Source organism: Sciurus carolinensis, unplaced genomic scaffold, assembly GCF_902686445.1.
Source record: "Sciurus carolinensis unplaced genomic scaffold, mSciCar1.2, whole genome shotgun sequence".
Lineage (NCBI taxonomy): Eukaryota > Metazoa > Chordata > Mammalia > Rodentia > Sciuridae > Sciurus > Sciurus carolinensis.
In genome coordinates this window covers 376,423-387,116 of record NW_025920241.1, presented here as the reverse complement: position 1 = coordinate 387,116, position 10,694 = coordinate 376,423, and the positions used below count along the sequence as shown (strand labels likewise).

The following is a 10,694-nucleotide window of genomic DNA, read 5'->3' as shown; positions in this document are numbered from 1 at the left end:
ACAGGAATAGAGCAAGCAATCATGAAATTCATCTGGAAGAATAAGAAACCCAGAATAGCTAAAGCAAAGCTTAGCAGGAAGAGTGAAGCAGAGGGTATCACAATACCAGAACTTCAAGTATACTACAATGCAATAGTAACAAAAATGGCATGGCATTGGCACCAAAATAGACAGGCAGATCAATGGTACAAAATAGAGGACATGGACACAAACCCAAATAAATAAAATTTTCTCATACTAGACAAAGGTGCCAAAAATATGCAATGGAGAAAAGATAGCCTCTTCAACAAATGGTGTTGGGAAAATGGGTAATCCATATACAACAGAATGAAATTAAACCCCTATCTCTCACCCTGCACAAAACTCAACTCAAAATGGATCAAGGACCTTGGAATCAGACCAGAGACCCTGCATCTTACAGAAGAAAATGTAGGTACAAATCTTCAACATGTTGGCTTAGCACCAGTCTTCCTTAACAGGACTCCCATAGCACAAGAAATAAAAGCAAGAATCAATAACTGGGATAGATTCAAGCTAAATAGCTTTCTCTCAACAACAGAAACTATCAGCAATGTGAAGAGAGAATCTGCAGAGTGGGAGAAAATCTTTGCCACTCATACTTCAGATAGAACACTAATTTCCAGAATATATAAACTCAAAAAACTCTACACCAAGAATAATGCCAAATCTTATCCTATGATTTTGTATTAAAGTCCAAAATTCATATAAGACAATCCATGATTCTCTGTCAAGAACTTTACAAAAATCTTCAAGGAAGAGGAGTAGCTGTTTTTGTGAATGTGTCATTCAGCAATTTACTTAACAAATGATTTTGAGGAAATATATTCATTTTCCTGCAGCCATAGGAAAGTGAGATTTTTCTTATTTATATTTACTGTTAGAATTTCAAAAGATAAGCCCTAGAATCTCATTTGAAATAATCTCCAAATACAAAACATAAAACATATCTACAGGGGCTAGGTTTGTGGCTCAGTGGTGGAGTACTCACCTAGCATGTGTGAGGCACTGGGTTCGATCCTCAGCACCACATATAAATAAATGAATAAAATAAACATCCATCAACATCTAAAAAGCTTTAAAAAGATATCTACAATACAAACTCAGGGGAATAAAAATGTAATATTTTTAATTAATAAATGCAAAATCTTATTTTTTAATCCAATTCTATCTGCCTTTTTGGATGTATTTTCTCAACTCTGAAGCAAGAAACCAAAAAAAGCAATTCAGGTAAATGCCTTGAACTGCCAATTAATAGAGGGGATATCTATACCTAAGTCTTCAATAATCATAAAAGTTTCACAATCTAAAGGAATATTAAAAATATCTTAAAAATACAAAATTCCATCACAGACAAAACTAAATATTGATGATGATATAAAACATATGAATACTCATAAACTCAAGAGGAGTTTATTATTATTTGTGAAAACTCTTGCTATTGAAGATATATTATGATGCTGAATATCACAGAGACTTACTAAAATTACAGCATATGTGACCATGATAACATGTAAGTAGACAACAGTACTCATCCAAACCTGAACCATACTATTCCAGGGGCATGAATCAAGTGAATATAAAGTTTGGAAGAGATAAATAATTATCTGTGGGAAAAATGGTTACTAGGACTCAGTCAAAGTTTTAGTTATATTATATTCACTTTAAGAAATAGCATAAAACACCATGCTTAAGTTTTATATGTGTGCAATATGCATGTGATATTTTACATGTATACATGTTTAGAAAGAAAATGTGTAGAACTTATGAGAAATTGAATATTATCAGAAGCACATGAAATGCTCACTTACATATCCCATGTGCTAAAACTCATCATTACAAGGAAGACAATTTTCCCCTAAATTAACCTACAATATATCCCAGTACAATTGCTAGGTACCTATATGAATATATCACAGTAAATTCTAATTTTATGTGTATGCATAAAGTAGTAATGTATAAAACTCTAACTAAATGGAAGTATAGAAGAAGAGGAGAAGGTCCAAGGAGAGGGAAAGAGAAATTACTTGGTAATGAAGTGGCACAAACTATACTCAATGCTTGTGTGATTATGTCAAAATGAACCAAATATTACATATAAATATAATGAAATAATAAAAAAATCAACATGCTTTAATTTTAATGAAATAAGAAACCATAAATTTCTAAAATTCATCCACAAATTACATATAATTTTAGTCAAGAATTTTTTAATTATAAGAGCAAAAGGAGTAATTCTCATTACATGACATTCATGTATATCATGAAACTACACTACTATAATAATCTACAAGAATAATAATATAAACTAAATCCATATATGAATCCATATGTATGTAAAGATTATACACTTAATTGCAATAGAAAAGTCTAGGTAAATCAAACCATAACAAGACAATCTCAGCAAATAAGCGAGATGCTGTCTCAAAATAAAAAATAAAAAGTATGAGGGATATATCTCAGTAGTAAAGTATCCCGAGGAACAACTTCCAGCAACACTCACACAAAAAATAAAGGAAAAGAAAGAAGGAAAGAAAGAAAAGGAAAGGAAAAAGAAAGTAAACATGAAAATTATTAGCTCAGGAGGAAATGTGGTCTTTACTGACCACAGCTACTCTCCTGTAGGAAAATGGTGTGTGGAGATTTGATTATGATAATGGGCCCCCCTAACAATTACCAACATCCGGGAAGAGGCTGGACCACAGGCATATACCTGTGAGATAGTATTTGAGGATGTCCTGCAAGGATAAGGAAGGCAGTGAGGGGTGTCTGCCACTGAAATGTTCTCCACCTGGATGGCCAGTATGATGGAGGGTGCACTGCCCCACAGGAGGGCTCAGGCCTGCAGACTCCAGAGACTTCAAAGAGTCCTGGTCTGCCAGGTCTGGTTTCTGCAACAGCCAGTCCCAAGGTTCCAACATCCTCCCTCCCCAGGTTCCTGATGCCACTGCCCACTCACCATTTCCCAGTGTTCAGGAGCCAGTCCTTCTCCCTAGGGATCTTGCAACAGAGCAACCTGGGGCTCCAAGCAGGAAAGTGAAGCCTAGAGCCAAATAGCCAAATATGGCAGACTCAGGAGAAATGGAGAAGGCAGCAAAAGCCCACCCCAATTCACTGTCAGCACACAGGATTGGACAGTTCTAAGTGCACCTGATTGGACAGGGCTTCAGACCGTGCCTCTGGGGTATGAGACCAGGGAGCCTTCTCTGTGTGTGACAGTGAATAATAGCCAATGCACATAAATAAGGACAGAATGATAGGTCTTTGGTTGCAGCTTTTTATTTTTGCTTTTGAGGTCTGGGAATTGCACCCAGAGCCTCAGGCTGCTGCTATTTTAAGACAATATTTCCTTCCAGAATTGGGATTTAGTCCAAACAGCAGAACATTTGTATTTAACCTGGTGCACTTGCCATTTCAGTTTATGGATTAGATACACTAGTATATTATTCATAAATGAAATAATATAATGTGAATTATGATAAAATGCTATTTAACTTTTCTGCTTCTCTGTTCTTGTTAGGAGACAGACTAAAATTTGAATGGACAACCCCTTAAGGCAACAATATCCAATGAAAGCAACAACTGAGGTCTGCCTTAATATATTAAAAAAAAAAAAAAACTGTGAGGTCCAATAGCTTAATGTTTAAAACAAGCAACAATCCATTAGAAAAGGGATGCAGAGGAGGCAGATTCCTAGAGATCCTACCACTCTATTTGATGTCTATATTTCTAAAATTATCTTCGAGGCAAGTTGGTTTGGTACTTTAAACCCTTTTAAAATCACACTTGAAACCAAAATAAGTGACTGAAGAGTTTCTAATATTGGCACATAAATTTCATGGATTTTAATCCAAAGGTCTATAGGAGAAAAAAAGGTGCATGAGTGTTTTTGTTAGGTGTGTGTTTTAAAGCTGTTGAAACAAAATCAGAATAAAAGTTTCAAAAATTATAGCAATAAAATTTTATTGACTCTTTCCTTTATTTCATAGGACTTTATTACAGTGGTGAAGTCAAGTAAATACAAGAAATGTAGCACTTCTTACCTAGAAGTGGCCATGCAGTTAACTGTGCACTGGCCCAAGACAAAGAAATGTTACAGAATTGATGTTGCCTTCTCCCATTTAATCCACAGGGATTGCTACTCACATATCCATTAGTTTTATTTTGTGTTTCATATTTAACTTATTATTCCTAGAAAGATAAAAACCAAGCAAAATTATTGATATTTTATTTATGAAATTTAATAGGTACTTCTGCATTTGTTATAACAGGATATTTGCAAATAACCATGGTCAGAGAATGCCTGTGGAGTTCATCTTCAGTGTTGAGAAGAGTATGTTGTAACATGGTTGTATACCTAGGCCCAAGAAGGCCTTGGAAATATTTGGGAAACAATTTCAACCTCATGCTTCTGTTTATAGAAGTTATGTTCTTAATTTTTAGTCTTCTGTATGCAATACATTTGGATCAAACACCTAACTTAAATTTATTGTGGTTATAAAATTTCATCAGTTATTTCCAACATGCTTACTTTCTAAAGTCTTAAGAGGTTGGAATTACCAAGTTTACAAAGTGTTTACAATTATATCTTAAAGTAGATGTTCTAAAAATTTTCAGTTTAGAAAGGAAGTCTGATTCTAAGCCAAAGAGTTGAAGATTTGGACCTACTTTTTCTTCTATAAGATGCAGGGTCTCTGGTATGATTTCAAGGCCCTTGATCCATTGTGAGTTGATTTCTGTGCAGGGTGAGAGATAGGGGTTTAGCCCATAGCACAAGAAATAAAAGCAAGAATCAATAACTTGGATAGATTCAAACTAAATAGCTTTCTATCAGCAATGGAAACAATCAGCAATATGAAGAGAGAGCCTACAGAGTGGGAGAAAATCTTTGCCACACATACTTCAGATAGAGCACTAATTTCCAGAATATATGAAGAACTCAAAAAACTCTTCATGAAGAATACAAATAGCCCAGTCAACAAATGGGCTAAGGATATAAGCAGACACTTCACAGAAGAAGATCTACAAGCAATCAACAACATATGAGAAAGTGTTCAACATCTTTAGTAATAAGAGAAAGGCAAATCAAAACTACCATAAGATTCCATCTCACCCCAATTAGAATGGCAATTATCAAGAATACAAGCAACAATAAGTGTAGGAAAGTATGTGGGGAAAAAGGTACACTCATACATTGCTGGTGGCACTACAAATTAGTGCAGTCACTCTGGAAGGCAGTGTGGAGATTCCTCAGAAAGCTTGGAATGGAACCACCATTTGACCCAGCTATCCCACTCCTCGGCCTATACCCAAAGGACTTAAAATCAGCATACTACAGATATACAGCCACAACAATGTTCATAGCTGCTTAATTCACAATAGCCAAATTGTGGAACCAACCTAGATGCCCCTCAGTTGATGAATGGATAAAGAAACTGTTGTATACATATACCATGGAATATTACTCAGCTATAAAGAATAATAAAATTATGGCATTTTCAGGCAAATGGATGCAGTTGGAGAATATCATGCTAAGTGAAAAAAGCCAATCTTAAAAAACCAAAGGACAAATGATCTCACTGATAAGAGGATAATAACACAGGTAGGGGGTGAAAAGGGGGAAAGAATGGAGGAAGGAGGGACTCTATAGAGGGATAAGAGTGGTGGGAGGGGTGGGGGAGAAAAAATAACAGAATAAATAAAAAACTATTACACTAGGTAAATGTATGATTACACAAATGGTATATCTCTACTTCATGTACAGAGAAATAAAATGTATCCCTTTTGTTTACAAAAAAATTAAAAAGAAAAAGAAAAAAATTTCAGCTTAGAGAAATTTATCATATCATTTACCAAGATAAATAAAATTTATCATATCTCTTTCATTTTCATGGTTATAAGATATTCTAATATTTATAAGTGTAGGTCATTTTCAATTTTACTTTCTATGATTTTATTAACTTTTCCCTCCTATAATCTGGCAAAATTCTGAAGAACCATGACCTAAAACAGAATTTAAACTAAATTTTAAATTTTAAATTTAAATTTTTTTTGGCAGAGAGAAGGGAAGAGTTTATTCTCTGGAGAGGAGGGGTCAGAGGTGGGGAACAGGGCAGGGCAGGGAAATGTCCTCCAGCTTCTGGTACAGTGTCTTGAGGTCATCCAGGAATCAGGTCGGGGTGAGAATGTGTGAGGAGCTGATAAGTACCTCCCACTTGCCCTCAGTGGCCCTGGTCACCTCATAGGTGGCCCTCATCTTTGATATGGCCACACAACCCATGATGTACACGATGAGCCTAGACCTAGGCCGCGCCTCGATGTCCACCTTTTTCTTGTGCCAGTGACCAAAGCGGGTACTGACAGCAACCTGGGAGCTGGATGTGGGAGCAGGATCTGACCCAAAGGGCCACAGCTTTTGGTCCAGGCCATCCTCCACCACGTCCTCCATCATGTCCTTGATGATCGGAGTCCAGCGGGACAGCTGATAGGTGTGCTCACTTCATTCCCTCTGCTCCAGCCAGATTTAAGTCCCTGAGTCCCCAGGATTGGTGACTGTACCCCCCAGCTGCCCAAGGTTCCAGATAAAGCTGCTGTAGGCCTGCACACTGGCATATTGGATCAGCTTGGCTAGGTTTTCCTCACTCACACCATTCCGTAGGAGGATGTAGAGTAACAGGACCCAAATCTTGTCATGGGGTGGCACCACTGCATCCAGCAGCACAGGGATTAACTTTATGGCATCCTTGATCTTCTCGCCCTCTGCATCAGAGCCCATGGCCAGGTCCTGCTCCACACCACACAGCTTCTCCACATAGCCCTTGAAGTGTTTCATGCAGTCGTCAGCTAAATGCAGGTATGTAGAATACTTGTTCAACTCCTTCTGGTACTGCAGCATCTTTTTCAGGATGTGGTACAGGTCTTTGATGTTGTCCTTGTCAGTGGTCAGGCTCTTGCTCTCACAGAATGTCTTCAGAAGCTCCGTGACCCTCTTGGAGACATCAGCAATGTGCATGTGCCAAAGCTCCACCCACAGGTCATCATCCTCATCCAGCAGCACAGCCTTCTCCCGTGCCTCACTCAGCCTGGTGGTCTCATACCTGTATGTGTCCTGTTTGATGTCCAACAGGTCATAAGCCATGGCCTGGAATGTTAGCTCATGTAGCAGTGGGGACACAGGGTCTGCTGCTCTGTCCACAATCAGCAGCTGTGAGTAGGTCTTCTCAGAGCCCTCGCTCAGACTGGGGGTGTCTGCCTTGAAGGTTTGGCCAGGACTGCATGGGCCAACTGGGCTGTGTCTTCTGGACCTTTGTGGTAGTGGATGGCCAGGTACTCCTGCAGAGTGGCACACAGTGTAGCAATTTGCTGGGCCAGAACTTCCGAGATGCCATGATCGCTTCCCTGCCCGGAAGGGGCAGTAGAGGTTGTAAGTGCTGTGGGGGACATCCAGGGAGAACACCTGAGCCTCGTAGGGGAGGAAGGCAAAGTGGATTTCTTTCAGCATCTTCATCACCTTTGCCAGGTGAGAGCAGCTCAGCTCACTGAACAGGGGCTCTGGGCAGGTGTCAGTGAAGAAGATGTGTGCCGCTTTGTAGGTGAAGGTTGGGGTTCCATGGAAGACTGAGATCAGAGCATGAACCAACTTCTCTGTGGGGCTCAGCAAAAAAATTGCCTCCAGGCTGGGGATGTGATCTCGCCATTTGTTGATGTCTTCAACAATGGTGATGCCCTCAGTCAGGATGCCTGACATTTTACAGCAGGATGACAGGATGTGCATACTTGGGTGGTCCATGATGAGCACCTTCCATTCCCCATACTTTTTGACACTCCGAATGACTCCACTCAGAATTTTTTCCCCCACCACTGCCTTCAGTCCTGAGGGTGCCATCTTCCCCCTGGAGCAATGACGTGGCTTCCGGGTATTTTTTTTTTTTTTTTTTTTTTTTGCGGTGCTGGGGACTGAACCCAGGACCTTGTTCTTGCACGGCATGCACTCTACCGACTAAGCTATATCCCCAGCACTTGACCACCAGACAGCTCCCCATCTCCCAATTGGCAACTTTCACCAGCCCCAAGCTGCTACCTCTACCAGAAAAGGCTCTTCCCACCTCCACTCAGGTTGCTTCTCCCACTCCACAGGTGCTACTCTTAGCAAAAGGAGTATCTAACCACTGTGGCTTCTCCCATCCCAAGGGTCTCCCTCAACTCCTTTCTGTACTCCCTCTCCCCCAGGTGACTGCCCCTCTCCTCAGGTTCCCCCACTCCACAGGTGGCTCCCTCAACTTTGTCTATCTGTCCCTCTCTCCTGGATGCCTTCCCCTGTTGCCCCAGTAATCTGTCCCCATGCTACTGGTGCCATGTCCCCTTGAACTCTTCACTCAAGGGTTGTTTTCCCACAGAGGGTGTGCCCACTTCTAACCCTGGCTAATCTGCAGGGGTTCCCAGAGCTGAGATGAGCCTTAGAAAATTAGGACTGTTATAATTCCAGACAAAGGTGTGGCTCTGGCCAGGAGCACCTGCAGGCCCTGCCCCTCCAGGGGTGGAGGATGTTCCATGCCTAGCCTTTGGGTGCTCTGGAGTTCAGCTAGGTGGTGTTGAGGTCAGCTTGGGAGGTAGGTTCCACATCTGGCTGGGAGTGGACCCCAAGTGTCCTGTCCACAAGAAACTGCTCTGCCTCCCCAGCACATGCTGAACACACAGCCCTCTCTCCAGTGAGGAACTGCATGGCCTATTGCTCTGCTGTCCTTGGAAAGCTTAGCAGGGCTCACACCACTTACTTGGTGGACATGAGTTGCCCCAGCCAGCTCTGTGCATTTCTGTATCTCAGAGCTAGAAGTATTGTTGGGCAGAAGAATTTGCCTTCAGAGACGTGCTTGGCCACTGAGAAGATGTACAACTGTTTTGCCTATTGCCAATGGCACCAAAAGATACTTTACAAGCATGTGTTGTCAGCCTGGCAGGCCGTGCCAGAACTCACAAACTTCCCAGTGCTGAGGAGAGTTCTGAGCCCCTGTGGCACTCAGGCAGTTGCCTTCACAACTCTGGCTGCACCTACAGACCTCAGTGGACAGGTGAGTGGCCAAGGGTTCCTTCTCCTTGACCCTGGGTCTGATTTGTAATAGGTACAGTATGATTGGGTGGACTCAGGTGGAACAGTGACTGTGAGTTCAGGAGTCAGTTTGGAGACAGGGACATCATGTTGCCAGAGGGGAGACAGTAAATAGATCTGAGAATTGAGTCAAGTTGTAGGTTTGGGTTGTGCTGGGCTCATAATTACAGGAAGGGATCAGTTCAAATCAGATGAAAGGACAAAGACAGGATGTCCAGTGCCCAGTGGCCACTCCTGTTTATCAATACAACTGCACTCGCCTGCTGACTTGCAGGCCCAGTAAGCCTTTCCTCCTCTGATTTCTTTTCAGGAGGATGTGAGGGAACTGAGCCTCCACAGTTCCCAGAGACCACCCCAGGATTGTGGAGGCCATTGGCCCTGGTCCAAGACATTCCTAGATCCCTCACAACACAAGGCCACTGACTGCCAGGGAGTATCATCTTCTCATGCTGTGGGACCCTCATGCCTATTCAGTTTCCTTCCTTCCTTAGGTGTAGATGAGGATTTTGAATGGATATAAGTTTTCTGGACCCTGACCCTGGCACCTGGACTGTGACAGATGTGACCCCAGGAAATGGGGAGGATGTCACCATCAAGGAACCCATATTAGGGACCTGGAAGTGGCAGCTTCCTCTGCTGCCATGCTTGCTCCTTTTAGCAGACTTACAAACCCCTGACTTCATGTATATTTCAAAGATCTGGATTATAGTCTTCAAGAGAAAACATATATACCTGCCACCAAGAGATCCAGCTGTCTCTGGGACTCATTTCCCATTGGGGGTCAGTTTATTATTTCATTGAGTCAGCAGTGGACAGATGTCCCACTCCTCACCAGTATTGTTGAGCCATCTCACTTTTCTCCATGCTCTACTGTCCTGAAACATGATCCCAATAACAGTATAAGGATAGTATGGGTAGCCTAGGCTATTCAGTGTGGAGCTGGTGCCCAGGCCAGCCCCCAATTGGTTTGGTCACTGCATTGTGTACACTTCTCTCCTTTTCTGTGTGTGCTTGTGACTTTAGCATCTCTCCTGACACTAGCCATGACAAGCTTATGTCCAGGCCCAGCTCCATCCAGGTGTGTGGCCTCAAGAACATTCATATGACCTCCTACCAAAGACATGGGGATGATGACAGGGCCTGCTGCTCTGGCTGCTACAGGAAGGTCAAATATCTGTTTACTGGAAACACAGGAACAGCACCAGAGAGGTGAGTGGTCACCAGTGTAATTCACTGCATTATAACCAGCTTCTGTCCAAGTCACTGAGTTCTCAGATTCTTGCTAAATGTTTTCAGTTTTCAATATTTTGCAGAAAGTTGTAGATAAACTGCTAAGGTATTTTAGGATGTAGTATTCATTTCCTCTAGTACTCTTGGTGCCTGGACCACTGGAGCTCCACTTTTGCCTTTTTAGCCACAAGGGAGTGTCCAAGCAGTGAGGTGGGTGCTGGGTGTCACACACTTCAGGGCAACTCATTGTGGGACACACACTGAGCTTGTCTGAAGTTTTCTCCTAGGAAGCTGCTGCAGCCTGAGGAAGCCTCTGCTGTGTCCTCCAGACCACTAAAGA

General features: G+C 41.8%; 1 pseudogene; it reads right to left on the bottom strand.

Moving 5' to 3' along the window:
- Nucleotides 1–6,112: 6,112 nt before the first annotated feature.
- Nucleotides 6,113–7,903, bottom strand: LOC124975296 (syntaxin-binding protein 2-like; annotated as a pseudogene).
- Nucleotides 7,904–10,694: the final 2,791 nt, after the last annotated feature.